This window comes from Gobio gobio (genome assembly GCF_949357685.1).
Source record: "Gobio gobio genome assembly, chromosome: 5".
NCBI lineage: Eukaryota > Metazoa > Chordata > Actinopteri > Cypriniformes > Gobionidae > Gobio > Gobio gobio.
In genome coordinates, this window is record NC_137101.1 from 5126456 (window position 1) to 5146427 (window position 19972).

Sequence of the window (19972 nt, forward strand, 5' to 3'; positions counted from 1 at the left end):
GAACGCAGATATGACGTCATTGACTCCCTCACACGTCCCGGTTCCTTGGTTAAAATAGCAATTTCTCACGATTTGCAAATAGTTGAAAACATTTTGGATATTTTACTGCAAAAATGTTACATAGTGCACCGTTAATGCTCTATTACTGGAAGAACTTTGAGAGAACCTTGCCAGAACGTTCCCTGTTAGCTGGGATATTTCCCGAAATAAATTGAACTGATAATATCAAATCCCCCTAAACACATTATTTCCCAGTTTGACATTATGGAAGAATCTATTATGCAATATGGCTGGGCTCTTCATCTTACTGTTGGATGATGGGAGGCCCACTCTGTTTGAAAAATGTATGTCATTACCAAGTGATTTGCATAAGAGCGGTGGGCACATGTTGGGAATTGGCTTGCTTGCGAGTCTTTTGACGATCAAAGGTCATTGCTAGTGTTTCAAACCCAGAATCATCAAAGACAGGCCCATTATTTCAGATTTGCTTCCGCCCAGACAGTATTCAGAGAGACTTAACAAAAACTGTGGAATTAGCCAGCGATCCTACACATTTTGATGTGCTTGCGCGTGTGTGTGTGTGTGTGTGCGTGTGTGTGTTGGCATGGCAGCATGCGCCCCTGTCCTACACGTGCCTCTCATTGGTCGGTTTTCAGCTCTGATCTGCGTTTGGTGGCTCCTGGACAAACCACATTATGTTCATAATGTCATTTGACTAAATTCTTCTTTTTCACACATAACAGATGCCCCTAGGAGTGAAATATATTGCAGTCTGTACAGTTCAGCTCAAATACCCGCACAGGTATTGCAGAAATGCACGATGACTTGGGTCGCATCCCTCCAGATTTGTTTAGTTTCTTTTTTTTCCCGGGAGAGGTTGCACGTCATGATGGTTTTGATATTTTTCCTCTTCGTCGCTCGTTCCTTCATCTTCAGCTGTCTGATAACCGTGTGGCACCCGTTTCGTTCACCTTGAGAACCAAACAAGCTTTACACCTCTCTGAGAAAGAGAAATGAGACTTGTACTTTTTTATATATATATATTTAGTCGGCACTTCACTGACAAAATAATTATTTTTCTTCTCACTTGTATCTTGCACTTAACACATGTAGCAATACCTATAGAAAGGGGAACTGTGTAAATCACCAGTATTCGTAAAGTGAAATATTCATTTTATCGCTGATTGTTGTTCCATTTTGTACAAAACGATATTGTGTACAGGTTAAAAATGAAACGAAACAAAAACAAAGCCAAAAAAAGGGACGAAAAAGATGAAAACGACAACAGAAGTCTTTTAGATAAACATTATTTATTTTTACTGTTTTGTAATTTAGACACTATACTGTAGCTCCTCTATTGCCAGACTTACTGGAAGTGCCTCTTGGTATAATGTAACATACAGAAAAATATATATTGAGATTATTAGAACCTGTCACAAGCTGAACATTGTGGATGTTGTAATGTGAATACAGTTTAATAATACGAGTGAAATACTGTGGTATCGAATGTCTCCGTGTTCTTAATTATTTATTTCTTGCTTCATTGATTTTCACCCCTAAGGTTTCCGAGGGTAAAAACTTGTATACAGTTGTTGTCTAGAAAATGGCTCCTGTCTCAATCGAAGTCAAGGTAAGATCCCCACACCCATTATGCCAGGTCTTAAAGGGATAGTTCACCCAAAAATGAAAAGTAGCCAATGATTTACTCGCCCTCGAGCCATCCTGGGTGTTTTACGACTTTCTTTTTTCAGACGAATATAATCGGAGTTATGTTAAGTCCTGGCTCTTCCAAGCTTTATAATGGCAGTGAATAAGTCAATAAAAGTGCATCTATCCATCATAAAACTGCTCCACACGGCTCCGGGGGGTTAATAAAGGCCTTCTGAAGCGAAGCCACATGGAGCACTTTTATGATGGATAGATGCATGGACTTCAAAACAGAGACGGAAGAAGCAGGATACAATATGCACTCAACTTCACCAAGCTCATTTAAATCACTATGTTTAGGGCGCGTGCCAACTTGATGTCGAAGCGGTGAACAGAGTTCAACAAATAAGCCGGCGTTCAGCGTGAAGTATCATGGCACATTGTTTGATTGTGTTCTCAAAGAACGAAGAGAAAGGACACTTATATAAGTGGATTACGAACAGGGCTTGAGGGACGTGTTGCTTTCAACTCATTAGTAGCGGATTTGTCTAAAACCGTAGTTTTCTTTTTTTTATGCTGACAGCCACAATGTTCTGAATCAGCCCTCTAAACGTCAGCTTTTTAGACGTACCTCGCGATTAGTCGTGTCCCTGGCATCCGTGTGAATTTCCTACAGCTTGAGGTGTGTGTAACGCACACTTACACATCTCGCTGCATTGCACGGAAGGAAAGCTCACCCCATATCTCTTCGCTGCTTTATTCTCTGTTTGCAATGTGATCTACAGGAAGGCTACTGTAATGTGGGTCATTATTGTGGTTCCTTTCACCACTTTAGCGGAAATTTACTGTAGCTCAAGCTGTCGAGCGTGGCTCTAGCAAGGCCAAGATCACGGGTTTGATTCCCAGGGGGTGCATGAACTGATAAAATGTATATCTTGAATGCAATGTAAGTTGTTTTGGATAAAAGCATCTGCCATAATAAATGTAAATGTAAATTCTGTTCTCTTAACCACTATGCACTTTACCAGAAAAATCGGAATCTGAATTATTTTCTAATTTAGAGTCGAGGAAAACGTAAAACAAAAGTTGAATGTGTCTAGAATAGTTATCCTAGTTAGCGATAATGACCTAAATTATAAACCAAGTATAAAAAAAAATACAGTTTTCCCAAAAATGTAATTCATACACAGGTGGGGTAAAATGCCCCCACTCTGACAAAGCAATTTGCTTTAGGCTATATGTTTACAGCAAAATCAGAGTACAAGCATGTTTTAGCTTGAAATTAAAAAGACAAGCCAAAATAAATATGAAAATGTATTAATGAACCATTTATTAATGAACATATATATTGTTAGCTGATGCTAACTGGCTGGCTAACTAGCTAGCTGATGCTAATGTGAGGTAATTTTTAAATATAAAGTCCAAATATTTTAATTTAACCACCTAGTTAGATTACATTTAATGGAAAATCAAAGAATGTGATGTTCAAAACATGCTAACTACAGTATTTATGATAGTGGGAAGCCCCAAGACTGTTAGAGAGAAAAATAAAACATTGTCATTCTGGAAAATAATTATATTTTCCTTAAATAACAAGTAGCTAATCCCTAACTACAGGCCTTGCTCTTCTGATATCATATATAAAACAGTCGAACTATAAAAATGGAATGCGATCTTAATCAGACGCTACGCTCTTTCACAGACGTCTCCGCGATGTACGTGTGCTATTTGGGTGTGATGTTCTGCAAAAAAGCTTTTAATTTTAACTTAAATTATATATCTTAACGTGAAATCTGTTTTCTCGCAGGTATGTCACCACCAGTGTATGCTTAGCGGTAGTCAACGTAGTCCATAGCAACAACAAAAACTTGATTTTATCTAGTGGTTATTTTGGGGGGGAAAATGTCATTACACATTTAAGTAAAAAAAAGAAGCTGCATGGGATATTTTTGGTTAAAATAATATTGAGCAAGTGCTTTAAAAATTTGTGTTTAAAAAATGTCTCATTGCCGTACCACGATTCACAACGGTAAGCTTATAAATAATGATTTAAAATTAAAGCAGTGGGTCGGATATCGCGGGAAATGTCAGTGTCACGTTAGTGTGTGCGCAGTGATGTCACGTCCGAGAGGAAAAAGTCCGTCAGCGCGTGTTTGGTGCGGCGGGAGTTTTCTTAATATTTGTGATAGCCATGATGACAAACGAACAACACAATGGATTGTTTAAAAAACAACCACCTGAGGAGGCATTTGTTGTACAAATAAGCCTCGTTCAGAACAGTTTACAAGCAAAAAGGAAAGGTGACAACAAAACCATATGCCACTCAAATGAACATCGGACTGCTTTTCGGAGATCGGGATAACTCCGAGACTTCAAAGGAAGGATTTAAAACCAATCCAGATATGGCGTTTTTCTTTCTAAACAGGTAAGACATAGTGTTCACAATTACGAGACGACAACACGTTACTTTCTACTACTAGTAGACGTTCATCTAAATGATGCGTATTCAAGTCATGTCGGAAAGATCGTATTTACAAGTTGAACGCACATGACCACAATGTCGTTAATACGAGTGGGAAGCTCGGAATATTCACCGATGTATACTATTTTGGGGCGTGTCAGTGTGAAACATCGCGGTATAATAGTACTTAAAGGTATTTGTTAGGCTTTTCTGTATACAAGTTAATATGATAGCATTGCAATTTAACATGTAACAATAAAGTTTAATGTCGCTTTTAATTGATTAATAAGCAAAAGTACACCTGATGCTCTTTGTTCTTCATTTTGTAGTTAAAAACCTTGCTGTATTTTTGTGTAGTTAATTAAGAGAGTACACCGCCATCTAAAACCTTTAAGTATACTTTGTTTTTGTTTCGCGTATGGGCCCAGATAAACGCACAGCCTTGCAAAGTTTTGACTTGTATGCGTACACAGATGTTCATCTAAGTTTTGTGTAATCTCTCGCCCATTTAATTACTGCATAAAACTTAAATGTGCATGTGCGACCTGGGCGTACAAAGTACGCGCGGTTACAAAAATCCGGCAGTGTGCGTTCAGTATGCATGTAACTATTCTGATGACAAAATTTGTGTCGTGCGCAATATTCACTGACCCTTGCGTGCGTGTAAAAAGTGAAGTATACTTTGGCCTTTAAGCCGCGGTCACACTAGACTTTGAGCATGCGAAATTTCTTTGGACACTGTAATGGTCGTGACTTTTTTATAAACATGTATTATTCAACATATAACGATTAATAATATATAAAATATCAATCTACTCGAAATATATATATTTTTAAATTCTGCTTATAGGTTGAGCCGTGACCAATCGATGTTCTACCAGTCACACGTCCTCACGTGATGCAAATTCGCAGGTCAGAGTTCACCAAACTTGAACTTTGGAATACAGCGAAACTTTTCGCATGAGCTTACGTTTCCTGTCTGACGCACTTGCATGCGTATGAATGGAAGTCAATGGACTTCGCCCCTCCAGCGAAAGTGACTTTAATGTACCCGATGTCATCAACACGTTTTCCCACCTCGTAAACAGAAAATTCCCATGAGGACTTGAACACACACCATATGACACACTATCAGTGCTAAAACGAATCTGCAGAAGTCAGGTGATCGAGGTCGAAGTTTACCAATTGTAGTTAAGAGTTCTACGTGAACGCTTTTTACAAGTCGGAATATTTCGACTTTGCGTAAACGCACCTTTATGTCGACTGTCTGTGTTCCCTACATTTTGTAACATTATTTACTTTAAAACTGTTGTTTTGAAACAAAACAACAGTGGAAAGACATTTTTGCGCAAAAGACATTATATTCCGTACTGCAGCTTTAATGGCGGTGAAGTGACAAATCAGGTCCTCCTCGATATCAGGTCTCTGTTAGAACCCCCATTGGCTCAAGTTACTTTTAATAGGTACTCTCTTTAGCGCCTGATTACAATTCCTTTAAAATCATGTTATGATAAATGCTGTTTGAATTACGTTATAATGACCATTAATGTCTGTGTTGGTTAGCTTATGTACTAGCATAGCATACAGATACCAGAATTAAGATATCTTCGTTTATACATGCATTTGCACTTACCCTACATAAGCCGCCAATGTCCCATAATGGCACTGAAATCTTGCGTTGATTCGGGACCTGAATGCGCAGTAGTGACCGTGATCGCTGTGTCAAGGCCCCGCCCACACTCCCGCAGAATTGGTTAGTACAATTTACTGCAGGACTACTCATTATGTTATCGTGAAATAAACAGTTATGGAAATCCAATCTCCTCCCCAAAATCCTGAAAAAAGTCAGTTGATGCCTCAGTGACTAGTTCGATCAGAGAAGCTGTCATAAAATCATAAAGTTTTTATTGCATCAAATAACGAACTAAAACCAAACGTATTAAAAAAAAACACTTGAACTTACATCAGCGTGATAAAAACGGCCTATAATGACACAAACCAATGTATTTGAGGTGTAATTTGACTGTTTAGTTTGTCTCACGTCCCATTGGGTTACACAGAGCTATACTTGGACTAGCCACATGGGGGCGATCAAAACGCTTTGGTTTCACTTTTCAGGACTTGTGTGGCACACTTCGTATTCACAATCATCTTTAATATTATTACGTGTTAAATTCAGTGTTAAATGACCAAATATTTCATTTAAAAAAAGAAATGTAATGTACAATTATTTACTTAAGATGCTATTATATTTTATTAATTGATTAACAGTTTATCAAGTGATAAATGCTTTATTATGCACTATATAGCTATAAATGAATATCATTCATATGTACTGAGTATAATCATTAACTGATAGTTGATAGAGACCCGATTTCAAGGAAGTTTGTCACGACAGCGGCACAGAAAATCCGACCATTCGTAATTTCTTTGCAGTATTTGTTCTTCATTTTACGCCACAACTGTTGTTTAATGTTATCTTATACACACATTCTGCCTGTGCTGTGATCGTGTGCTGAAGTCCAGAAAAACAGGATGCGAAAACAGTCACCGTGCCAAAGGTTTTGCTCATGTGTCATTCCTGATCCAATTTTAAGCTGTTCTCATCCGCTGATCCTAAACTGGGTGTCTGGAAGGTTAATTGCAGTGGGAATTGAGCTGGCTGTGCTGGTCAAGAGCGTCCGTCACATCCTCTGACCAGTGTAAGAAGTCTTAAGTACTTTCATTAATTGGAGCACCTGCTTAATGCCCATCAGACTCCCGATCAATAGAGGAGTCAATCCTTCTGTAGCTGCGACAGTGTCCATCATTGGGAACCCTGGAAGGCCCTGTAGGTTCAGCTACATCATTTATGTTTGCTCAAGTGTCATTGTTACTATCACGCGGGGTGATTTGGACTAGGGCTGCACAATATATCGAAATATCGCAAATGTAGATATCGCAATATGCATATCGCAAGGGCACGCAATATCTGAATGATTTTAATAGGCTACTTCAACATTGTGAAAATGTTATGTTTTGGGTCGACGCATATAGCAGAGAATAGACTGGGCACATGACTGTTACTTATGTGACTTGCTTGACGTTAAAAAGAGTTATTAAACGCAATAACTTGCGAAAAACAACTCCTTGCAGTCTTGCGCTGTCTGACACACACACCGAAACACGCACACAAGCCGCCTCTCTGAAAGCGTGTGATCCCTTCAGTTCTGTTTCGTGTCTTGTTACACACTCGAACAGTCAAGGTATTTAAATATTGGCATTACATTTTTTGTTTGTTTACATTAAAATTATATTGTCAGATTTGTGACATAAATTTTTGCTAAAACACTGCTGGTCACTTTCAGAAGTTGTAGCGATGCTTTCTTTTCCCAGAAAGAATGTGAAACACATAAATGGTATCATTCTCAGTTTTTAAATAATTGTTTTAATATCATTTAAATAGATTTTACACACTTAAAGCAATATCGTATCGAATATCGCATTATTTAACAAGGATATCGCATATTTCTTCAATATCACACAGCCCTAATTTTAACCAACACTACCCTTATTACGGCAGTGCAAAGTATTAGAATTAGTTTTTTTCTGTTCAAAATAGTGCATCAAACACATAATATTCCAACATCACGCACTGTAAACCCTAACGCTCAATATAATGAATTGGTTTGAGTAGAGCCAACTTAAATTGAACAAATGAGTTCAATCAAATGAACTTTTATGAGTGTTTATAACTTCCTTTTTCTTTTGAGTTCACAAAACGGACACATTTGAAGTAATCTGAATTGTTTTGTGAACTTGTTTCTTTTGATTTAGACAAACTTAAATTTAACTGAAAAATGGGCTGGGATGTCTATTTCCCAGCATGCTTTGCCATGACACTCGAAAGGGAGAGTAAATGCTAAAATGAAGTGTTATATCATGTTTTTTACTGTGTAAGAAGTGGGTATTTAGTAGTGTTTAATGTCTTGCTATGCTAATTTAGCTTAGTTTAAGAACAGATATATATTAAATGTTCTATACTGTCGTACACATTCAGCAAGTGCTATGCTATGGCTATCAAAGCGTTGTGTTACCAATTAGCAAGTTAGCATTTACTGAATTAGGTAGTTAAAGCTTTTCACACTAATGATTACATGATAATTGTTTTAAGTTAAATGTGTGTATTAAGGATGTCACGGTACCAAAATTCCAGTAGTCGGTACCTATACCATCAAACTTTTACGGTACTCTGTACCAATTTCGGTACCACAGCTAAATATATATATATTTTTTGTTTACTATTTAAATTTTTAAAAAAGTATTACATTTATTATTTATGATAATCATTATAAGTAAATAATACATAAAGATTCAAAGGCTTTATACAAAGTAAACATTGTTTATATAAAAATATCAAGTGAAAAATAAATCAACCATCAATTATTATTAGTAGTAGAGACGTATTATTATTACATAGAGACGGCGCTAAATCTACTGTAGGCTACCACAGTAGCCTGATATATTGCCAATTTCAATTTTTTTAAACCAACTTTTATTTTGACGAGTTGCCATGAAGACCTTTGAGTGTCTGTTCATGATATGACACGTGAAATGTAAATTCTCATGAAGTGACGGTAAATGCGTTTGTGTCCTCATATACATTCACACAGAGACGCAGAACATGCAGGAGTAATATTTAAATAGTATTTTGCAGTTTAATATCCACAGACACTAGTATATATTCGGCTAAAGTCTGGAGCCCTGCGCTTAGATAAACACGGAAGCGACTGAACGCAGTTGCGGGTACTGAATATACTCTGGAGTCGGTACTACAGAAATTATGGTATCGTCACATTTTTATAATTTCAGTACCGCCTTGGTACCGAAGTATCGGTACGTGTGACATCCCTAGTGTGTATGAATTGGCTTACTCAAATATTTCATTAAAATGTACAAGTACAAAATAAAACTCTGCCAGTTCTGATTACCAAACTTTTAATTTCTTAACTTTTTATAGTTAAAATTTTGTTGTAACTGATTAGCTTATTCGGGTTTACAGTGCATTATATTAAAGTCCTCATATTACTACAGTATGTCCTAGCCAAAGGCTTTACAGTTGAGACATAAGATTGCGGTAATGTGATTCATCAATGTAGAGGAGGTAAGACTTTCAGAATGATCGAATCAGAGTGTTTATGTGCTAAATAACCAGAGGGAAAGAAATACAGACCTGGCTTTAATTGATATGAGGATGAAGATTATTTAAAGGGTTATAGTTCACCCAAAAATGAACATTAGCCCACGATTTACTCACCCTCAAGCCATCCTAGGTGTATATGACATTTATATTAAAAATGTCCTGGCTCTTCCAAGCTTTATAATGGCAGTGACTTGTTTGGTTGTTTTTGAAGTCCATAGAAGTGCATTTAGCCATCATAAAAGTGCATCTATCCATCATAAAAGTGCATCTATCCATCACAAAAGTGCATCTATCCATCATAAAAGTGCCTCTACCATCATAAAAGTGCATCTATCCATCATAAAAGTGCACCTATCCATCATAAAAGTGCATCTATCCATTATAAAAGTGCATCTATCCATCATAAAAGTGCATCTATCCATCATAAAAGTTAATCTATCCATCATAAAAGTGCCTCTACCCATCATAAAAGTGCCTCTACCATCATAAAAGTGCATTTATCCATCATAAAAGTGCATTTATCCATCATAAAAGTGCATCTATCCATCATAAAAGTTAATCTATCCATCATAAAAGTGCCTCTACCATCATAAAAGTGCATCTATCCATCATAAAAGTGCCTCTACCATCATAAAAGTGCATTTATCCATCATAAAAGTGCATCTATCATCATAAAAGTGCATCTATCCATCATAAAAGTGCATCTACCCATCATAAAAGTGCCTCTACCCATCATAAAAGTGCATCTACCCAAAGTGCCTCTACCCATCATAAAAGTGCCTCTACCCATCATAAAAGTGCATCTACCCATCATAAAAGTGCCTCTACCCATCATAAAAGTGCATCTACCCAAAGTGCCTCTACCCATCATAAAAGTGCCTCTACCCATCATAAAAGTGCATCTACCCATCATAAAAGTGCCTCTACCCATCATAAAAGTGCATCTACCCAAAGTGCCTCTACCCATCATAAAAGTGCCTCTACCCATCATAAAAGTGCATCTACCCATCATAAAAGTGCATCTACCCATCATAAAAGTGCATCTATCCATCATAAAAGTGCCTCTACCCATCATAAAAGTGCCTCTACCATCATAAAAGTGCCTCTACCCATCATAAAAGTGCATTTATCCATCATAAAAGTGCATCTATCCATCATAAAAGTGCATTTATCCATCATAAAAGTGCATCTATCCATCATAAAAGTGCATCTATCCATCATAAAAGTGCATCTATCATCATAAAAGTGCATCTATCCATCATAAAAGTGCCTCTCTCCATCATAAAAGTGCATCTATCCATCATAAAAGTTAATCTACCCATCAAAAAAGTGCATCTCTCCATCATAAAAGTGCATCTACCCATCATAAAAGTGCATCTATCCAACATAAAAGTGCATCAATCCATCATAAAAGTGCATCTATCCATCATAAAAGTTAATCTATCCATCATAAAAGTTAATCTATCCATCATAAAAGTGCATCTATCCATCATAAAAGTTAATCTATCCATCATAAAAGTGCCTCTACCATCATAAAAGTGCATCTATCCATCATAAAAGTGCCTCTACCATCATAAAAGTGCATTTATCCATCATAAAAGTGCATCTATCATCATAAAAGTGCCTCTACCCATCATAAAAGTGCCTCTACCCAAAGTGCCTCTACCCATCATAAAAGTGCCTCTACCCATCATAAAAGTGCATCTACCCATCATAAAAGTGCATCTATCCATCATAAAAGTGCATCTATCCATCATAAAAGTGCCTCTACCCATCATAAAAGTGCATCTACCCAAAGTGCCTCTACCCATCATAAAAGTGCATCTACCCATCATAAAAGTGCATCTACCCATCATAAAAGTGCATCTATCCATCATAAAAGTGCCTCTACCCATCATAAAAGTGCCTCTACCATCATAAAAGTGCCTCTACCCATCATAAAAGTGCATCTACCCATCATAAAAGTGCATCTATCCATCATAAAAGTGCATCTACCCATCATAAAAGTGCCTCTACCCATCATAAAAGTGCATCTACCCAAAGTGCCTCTACCCATCATAAAAGTGCATCTACCCATCATAAAAGTGCATCTACCCATCATAAAAGTGCATCTATCCATCATAAAAGTGCCTCTACCCATCATAAAAGTGCCTCTACCATCATAAAAGTGCCTCTACCCATCATAAAAGTGCATTTATCCATCATAAAAGTGCATCTATCCATCATAAAAGTGCATTTATCCATCATAAAAGTGCATCTATCCATCATAAAAGTGCATCTATCCATCATAAAAGTGCATCTATCATCATAAAAGTGCATCTATCCATCATAAAAGTGCCTCTCTCCATCATAAAAGTGCATCTATCCATCATAAAAGTTAATCTACCCATCAAAAAAGTGCATCTACCCATCATAAATGTGCATCTACCCATCATAAAAGTTAATCTATCCATCATAAAAGTGCATCTATCCATCATAAAAGTGCATCTATCCATCATAAAAGTGCATCTATCCATCATAAAAGTGCATCTATCCATCATAAAAGTGCCTCTATCCATCATAAAAGTGCATCTATCCATCATAAAAGTTAATCTATCCATCATAAAAGTTAATCTATCCATCAAGTGCATCTACCCATCATATAACTGCTCCAGACAGCCCCGGGGGTTAATAAAGGCCTTCTGAAGCGAAGTGGCGCTTTTGTGTAAGAAAAATATCCATATTTAAAACTTTATTGACTAAAATAACTAGCGTCCGGCGGTACACAAGTTAAAGAGTAAAAAGTTACGGCGAAAGAGTAACCCTTGACCCTTGAACCCTTGATGCATACGTATTGACGAATGCAGAAGCGCAGAGGATAGAGCAAAACAAACACCGGTCATGAATTCGAGTCTAAAACGAGAATTTTTAAAGAGAAATGGCGGAGGATTTGGAGATAAGAGAAGAGGGGCTTGAGTTTGTTGCCCAGCTCTATCCACGAGAGGCGTAAAAGCTTGAGATGCTCCTGTAAATCACGTCAGGGGTTACTCTTTCACCGTAAATCGATGCGTACGGCAATCCGCTGTTAGTTATTTTAGTCTAAAAAGTTTTAAAATATGGATATCTTTCTTACACAAACGTGCCACTTCGCTTCAGAAGGCCTTTATTGCCCTCCCGAGGCCGTGTGGAGCAGTTATATGATGGATAGATGCACTTTTATGGACCTAAAAAACGACCCATCATTTCACTGCCGTCATAAAGCTTGGATTGGACAGGACTTTTTTTTAATATAACTCAGATTGTTTCTGTCTGAAAGAAGAATGTCATATACACCTAGGATGGCTTGAGGGTGAATAAATCATGGGATAATTTTCATTTTTGGGTGAACTAACCCTTTAAGTGTTTTAAACACAGGTAATATTCACTTCATGTTCACCTTGAGCATTTCTGTCAACGTGACTGTCCAAACTGTTTTTTGACAGACAGGCCTTGAAGAAATGACTCCATAACAGATGATCCAAAATTAAGCATGAAGAGCATGATCTGAAAGTATTTAGCGAACCAAACACTTAGACAAATGTTGTCAGAGCTGAAGATCGTGGAGGGAAAAATGTCTTCAGTTGGTTGTATTGAAGCCCATGAGAGTGGAAAAGGTTTCAGAAAGGATTCTTTAAAGCCCTTAGGCCTCCGTTACTCCATAGTCAGGGAGATTTACCAATTAAAGGCACAAATTCAGCAGCGTTGCTATTCTCCCTATGAGCGCTCGTCCTGCAAAATCAGAGACGCTCAAGAACACTCAAGCCGTGAATGTCAGCTTAACCTGTGTATGTTTCAAAAGTGTGTTTTCTGTATGGTTCTGTAAAGATTAAAAAATGAAATCTTGATGTTTTATTATACTGTCTGTTCTTCATATCGCCCATGGTCAAATGGGTTCTTTGAAGAACTATAGAAATTAAAGGGATAGATCATCCCAAAATAAATTCAGTCTTCATTTACTCGCCCTCAAGTTGCTCCAAACATGTATGAGTTTCTTTCTCCTGCTGAACACAAAAGAAGATATTTTGAAGAATGTTTATGGACCCCATTGACTTCCATAGTTTTTTTTGCTACTATGGAAGTCAATAGGGTCCATAAACTGTCTGTCATTTTTGGGTGTACTGTCCCTTTAAAAGGGTTCTAAATGTTATTTTTATGACTGGTTGTGGACAAATAAACCTTTTGTTTTAGTAATTTAGATAAAAAATTATACTTGTCTAAAGTATTTGGACCTTAAATTGGGCTTTGTCACCATTTCGTAGTTATTTATTTTATTATTACTATCAATTTTTTGTATCAATTAAATACATTTTATTAAATATTAAATAAAACATTAATTAAATAAAATTAAACAATATAATTGTATTAATTATATTGGGCTTGGTCACCAGTTCATAGTTATTTATATTATTATAAAAAAAAATATTTTTATTAATTAAATAAAATATTAATTAAATACAATTATACATTTTATTAAATATTAATTAAATAAAATTACACTATAATTTTATTAATTATATTGGGCTTGGTCACCAGTTCATAGTTATTATTATTATTATAAATTTTTATTAATTATTTTTAATCTTTTTCTGCACTTTTAAATATATAATTTACTTATAGATTACACTTAATATGGATATTTTTAGGGTAATATGTAAATTCTTGACTGGTCTTTTTTTTTTTTTTTAAATAGACCAAATTAGATCATGCATAAATATTCAAATTCAATACACATCCACATTTTCCTTTTTCATATTTTGGTATATCAGGACAGGATGATTTCATGTCAAATGAAAATAACAATTTGAACAGATAATTTTGACAAATGATCTACATTTAAACAATAAATACAGCCTTTTTTGATGTCATGTCAACCAGAGAGTCGACTGGTTAGTATTTCTGATTATTAATAATCATTTTTATTTGCCGTTGGCAGGGATCATTTCTGTTAACTCATTCAAGCACACAGGGCTTGCATGAGGAAAAAAGGCAAAAGCTTGTTTTAATACGGCAACCGGATTGGTCAGTTATATTTCTAAGGCGGGGCTTAGCGAAGGTTCAGCAGAGGATCTCGTTCTGCAACACTTCGATTACGCATGAGTCCGTTTCACAATAGCAGATTAAGATCGTATATCACGCACTGGGTTTGACCGCAGCTCTTGCACAAGCCGACACTTTCGCCTTCACAGAAAATGTAGGTCTTCCCATCTCTGGTCTGGGGGAGTGAGAAGGGCTTGTGCTGATTTACAAATATATGATTCATGGGTCTGGCACACAACTCCCTCTTCATCGAGATCATTAGACGCGCAAGCGATGCATAAAAGAGAGAAGGAGCAACTTCCTGGAAAGACGCATTAATCATGCACAGATTATCCGTGTGCTTTTATTATTTGAATTCCCAGAAAAAGGAGGTGCGGCCAAGGACGTTTAAATAATTATTGGCCGGTCTAAAGTCATGTGCATGGCCAAGATTTATCTTTTATGCACAAAAATACCTTCTTTATATCTGGTAATAACGTCACACGTGGACCTCAAATGCAAACGGTGGTACACTTTATCTCCATAGTATGCATATAATCAGTTCAAGGACTTTTGTTGTGCGCGAAGTCAAGACAGTTGCAGCTAAAGCGTTTGTCTTCATGGAGTTGAGATTGCACATGCGTTTATACCACATTATTCATTTTCTCGGCTGTAATTATTATTCCAACGTCACAGATTTTCCTGTACTTGTTGTCATGTAGCAGTGATGCTGTAAATGGCCTAACCCAGTTATAAAGGACCCTGTCAAGCAGCCGTTTGTTCGGCAGGCCACTGCAACGGGGCGAGAATGGATTAGTAAAATCCTATTAGAAATACCAGGTCAAGAATTCTGTCTTTCGGAGCAAGTACAAACCACAAACCATTCACTAATGCCGAAAATCATTCAAAGCCGAGCGCCTGTTTAAAAGCAACAGCTAAAAGGCACCCGTTTGTGTCATGTCCGTGTAAAGAAAATGACGTGGATTGGTCTTATTTTAACCCAGTTATATCCTGACACTTACGGTATATCACACAGCACAGATATCAGTTACACAGGATGAGTCATTCCCTGGAATTACTGAAGGAGAAATGAACATTTGATTGCGTTGCTTCTGTCCAGAGCAAATGGACACTCTAGGAAATGTACCTTGTTAATATGAAAGAATTTTCTGCATTGATTTTTTTCCCCCCACAGGTGTTTTTTAACCCACACTCTAAAAAATGCTGGGTTGTTTCAACCCATGTTTGGGGCAAATATGGAGTTTGTCCAAAATTTGACCCAAACATGGGTTGAAACAACCCAGCATTGAATTAGGCATTGCACTGTGTGTTGTGTTTTAGGATTGAAAGAAATGTACATAAACTTTTCCTACCGGAAAAGGTACTGGCCATTATCTGCTTTTTTCGACGTATTTTTTCCGTTACAGTGTATAATGTCTGTATATTTATATTAACAGCTGTGTTGTTAGTGTTAAAGTCCCCCTGTAGTTAATCATTGTATCCCTTAAAACTCATCTTTGATCACCAAAATGACATATTTAAAGGTTTTTTTTTCCGGTGAAAAAAATGTCTTCATGACTTAAAATAGCTTAAATCTACACCCTTGCCTCATTTAGTATACGCAAATCATGAACATATTTAAATGAATATGCAAATTAGCAATTAGTTCCCACACCAGCGCAGAGATCCACTCTCTGATGTGATTGATTACAATCTATAAATTACATATTTAGAAAAAAATCCTGTGAAAAAATGTCTGCATGGCTTAAAATAGCTTGAATGTAACTCTACACCCTTTCCTCATTTAGTATACACGAATAATGAATGTATTTAAATAAATATATGCAAATTAGCACCGCCTCCACTCACTCGCACCAGCGCAGAGATCCACTCATTGATGTGATTGGTTACAACCTATAAATTACATATTTAGAAAAAAATCCTGTGAAAAAATGTCTGCATGGCTTAAAATAGCTTGAATGTAACTCTACACCCTTTCCTCATTTAGTATGCACGAATCATGAATATATTCAATGGGTATGCAAATTAGCCCCGCCTCCACTCGCTCGCACCAGCGCAGAGATCCACTCATTGACGTGATTGGTTACATTCTATAAATGACATTTAAATGTTTAGTTTTTTCTGTGAAAAAATGTCTTCATGGCTTAAAATAGCTTTAAATGTAACTCTACACCCTTGCCTCATTTAGTATACGCGAATCATTAATATATTTAAATAAATATATGCAAATTAGCCCCGCCTCCACTCGCTCGCACCAGTGCAGAGATCCACTTGTTGACGTGATTGGTTACAATCTATAAATTACATATTTAAATGTTTGTTTCCTGTGAAAAAAAAATGTCTTCATGGCTTAAAATAGCTTGAATATGTAACTCTACACCCTTTCCTCATTTAGGATCATGAATATATTTAAATTAATATATGTAAATTAGCCCCGCCTCCACTCACTCGCATCAGCGCAGAGATCCACTCATTGATGTGATTGGTTACAATCTATAATAACATATTTAAAGGTTTTTTTTCCTGTGAAAAAAAATGTCTGCATGGCTTAAAATAGCTTGAATGTAACTCTACACCCTTTCCTCATTTAGTATGCACGAATCATGAATATATTCAATGGGTATGCAAATTAGCCCCGCCTCCACTCGCTTGCACCAGCGCAGAGATCCACTCATTGACGTGATTGGTTACATTCTATAAATGACATTTAAATGTTTAGTTTTTTCTGTGAAAAAATGTCTTCATGGCTTAAAATAGCTTTAAATGTAACTCTACACCCTTGCCTCATTTAGTATATGCGAATCATTAATATATTTAAATAAATATATGCAAATTAGCCCCTTCTCCCCTCGCTCGCACCAGTGCAGAGATCCACTTGTTGACGTGATTGGTTACAATCTATAAATTACATATTTAAATGTTTGTTTCCTGTGAAAAAAAAATGTCTTCATGGCTTAAAATAGCTTGAATATGTAACTCTACACCCTTTCCTCATTTAGGATCATGAATATATTTAAATTAATTAGGGATGCACCGATATGAACATTTTTGCCGATACCGATAACCGATAATTCTTAATATTTGAAAGCCGATAACCGATATATTGGCCGATAAATCTAAATACAAATTTTAATAAACTCTGAGAGCCTGATTACAAAAACAAAAGGCTCACCATTAAAAGCCATGTCCCAAACACTTCAACATAAATCAAACCTATACACAATAGCCTATTTGAACCAGTGTGAGATTCCTTACCTTTTCAAATTAATTTTACACTCCTATGGACAATTTTTTTTTAACACTTTACAATAAGGTTTAATTTTTGTTAGTATTAGTTAACCAACAATGAATGAACAATACTTCAACAGGATTTATTAATTTTAGTTCATGTTAATCTCAACATATTCAGACCCAAAGTTGTGTCTTTTAACATTAGGTATGAACTGTGAATGGACTGTTACAAAACACAAACATTTTATTACTAAAAGAAACAAAGGTTATTGCTCTCTGTTTGTTCATGATAGTTAATGCATTAATAAAATGAGACCTTATTTGTAAAATGTTACCAAAATTATATTGTCTAAAAAATAAAAATAATATACCTAAATAATGCAAACAAGTAATTGAACAGCATTACTTAGGCTGCATAATAAAGAATCAGAACGCAAGTGCATGAAATAACCTCGCACAGACGATAAAGAAATGGTTTTAATCAAACCATATTGTTGATGGAAATGATACGAGAACAATAAAAGTGCTAATTATAAAAAATAATGCTTCTGTGTTTTTGAAAAAAAAAAATATGTTTAATATTACAGTAATAGTAAACATCTGTAATATTAGTCTATTAGGAATAATGTTGCTGTTTGAGAGCGCGCTGAAGCTGGAGAGAATGAACGAACAACCATAAACTGAAGCGCTTAGAAGTTTAATTAACAACTAAACGCATCATATATGAGAACAATCAGATATTTATACAAAATAAATATAATATTACAACTTATATTAGCACAAAATCACGCATAGGTGAAGGGTTATAACTCCTGTGGATGCTCTTCCCCTGTTTGAGAGCGTGCTGAAACGTAAGATGATCACCGGTACAGTGAAGCACTGCGGGTTATTGACTTAACGAAACACATCCTATATGACTTTAATCAGATGTTTATACTACAAAAACGTAATATTACGACTTACATATGCTTAAAATGACGCGAATGCACAAGCGAACTTGACTGTGCTGGTCAGAATGCGTTGTTGACGCTTCCCACAACAGCGCGCTGAAAAACAACTAAACCCAGAGAATTCACTACGTTTTATAACAGAAATATTCTCATTGCAGTGTTATGTATAGGACAGTCCCAGTAGTTATTAATGCTGTGCATTTCTGTTTGAAATGCGCGCGCCGGTACAATGAAGTGCTTTACTGCATCGTTAATTAACTCAACCAAACGCATCCTATATGGGATTATATACACAAAATAATAAATATAATATTACAACTTACAATGGCACAAAAGGCTGTGAATGCACAAGCAAACTTGACTGTGCTCGTCATGAAGGTGTAACTCCGTGGGCGCGCGCTGAAGCAGACCGGTACAATGAAGTGCTTTAGGCTACTGCATCGTTTATTAACTCAACCAAACGCATCCTATATGATATTACATACACAGAATAATAATAAATATAATATTACAACTTACAATGCACAAAAGGCTATGAATGCACAAGCGAATTTGACTGTGCTCGTCATGAAGGTGTAACTCCGTGGGCGCGCTCTTCCCTCAACAAACGCGCTGAAACACAACGCTCTTTTACAGCCTATTCTATTGTCATTATCATTTTATGTAGATTATAGAAGACTTGCGCTGCACATGTTGCACATAACTGTATTTTCCTTTTCGAAGTGATTCCAAACATATTTAGAGCAATTCAAACCCATCATGGTGGACAGCGCGTCCGTCTCAGCTGAAGGAAATAATACATTATCTATCGGCTTGACTATATCGGTCAAATTTTCTTATTGGACCGATAACGATAACATCAAAAATAATCATTTATCGGCCGATAACGATATGTTGCCGATATATCGTGCATCCCTAAAATTAATATATGTAAATTAGCCCCGCCTCCACTCACTCGCACCAGCGCAGAGATCCACTCATTGATGTGATTGGTTACAATCTATAATAACATATTTAAAGGTTTTTTCCTGTGAAAAAAAATGTCTTCATGGCTTAAAATAGCTTGAATGTAACTCTACACCCTTTCCTCATTTAGTATACGCGAATCATGAATATATTTAAATGAATATATGTAAATTAGCCCCGCCTCCACTCGCTCGCATCAGCTCAGAGATCCAGTCGTTGACGATCACACATTAACGTGATTGGTTACAAGGTAGTTTGTGACGTCAGAAACTTCAAACCATGTTTTTGAGACTGACTGCAGTTTTAAAGGGATAGTTCACCCAAAAACGAAAATTTGATGTTTTTCTGCTTTACCCCTAAGGCATCCAAGATATAGGTGTCTTCGTTTCTTCAGTAGAACACAAATTAAGATTTTTAACTCCAACCGATGCTGTGTGTCACTCATATAATGCTTGTCAATGGGGTTGAATTCTATTAGCG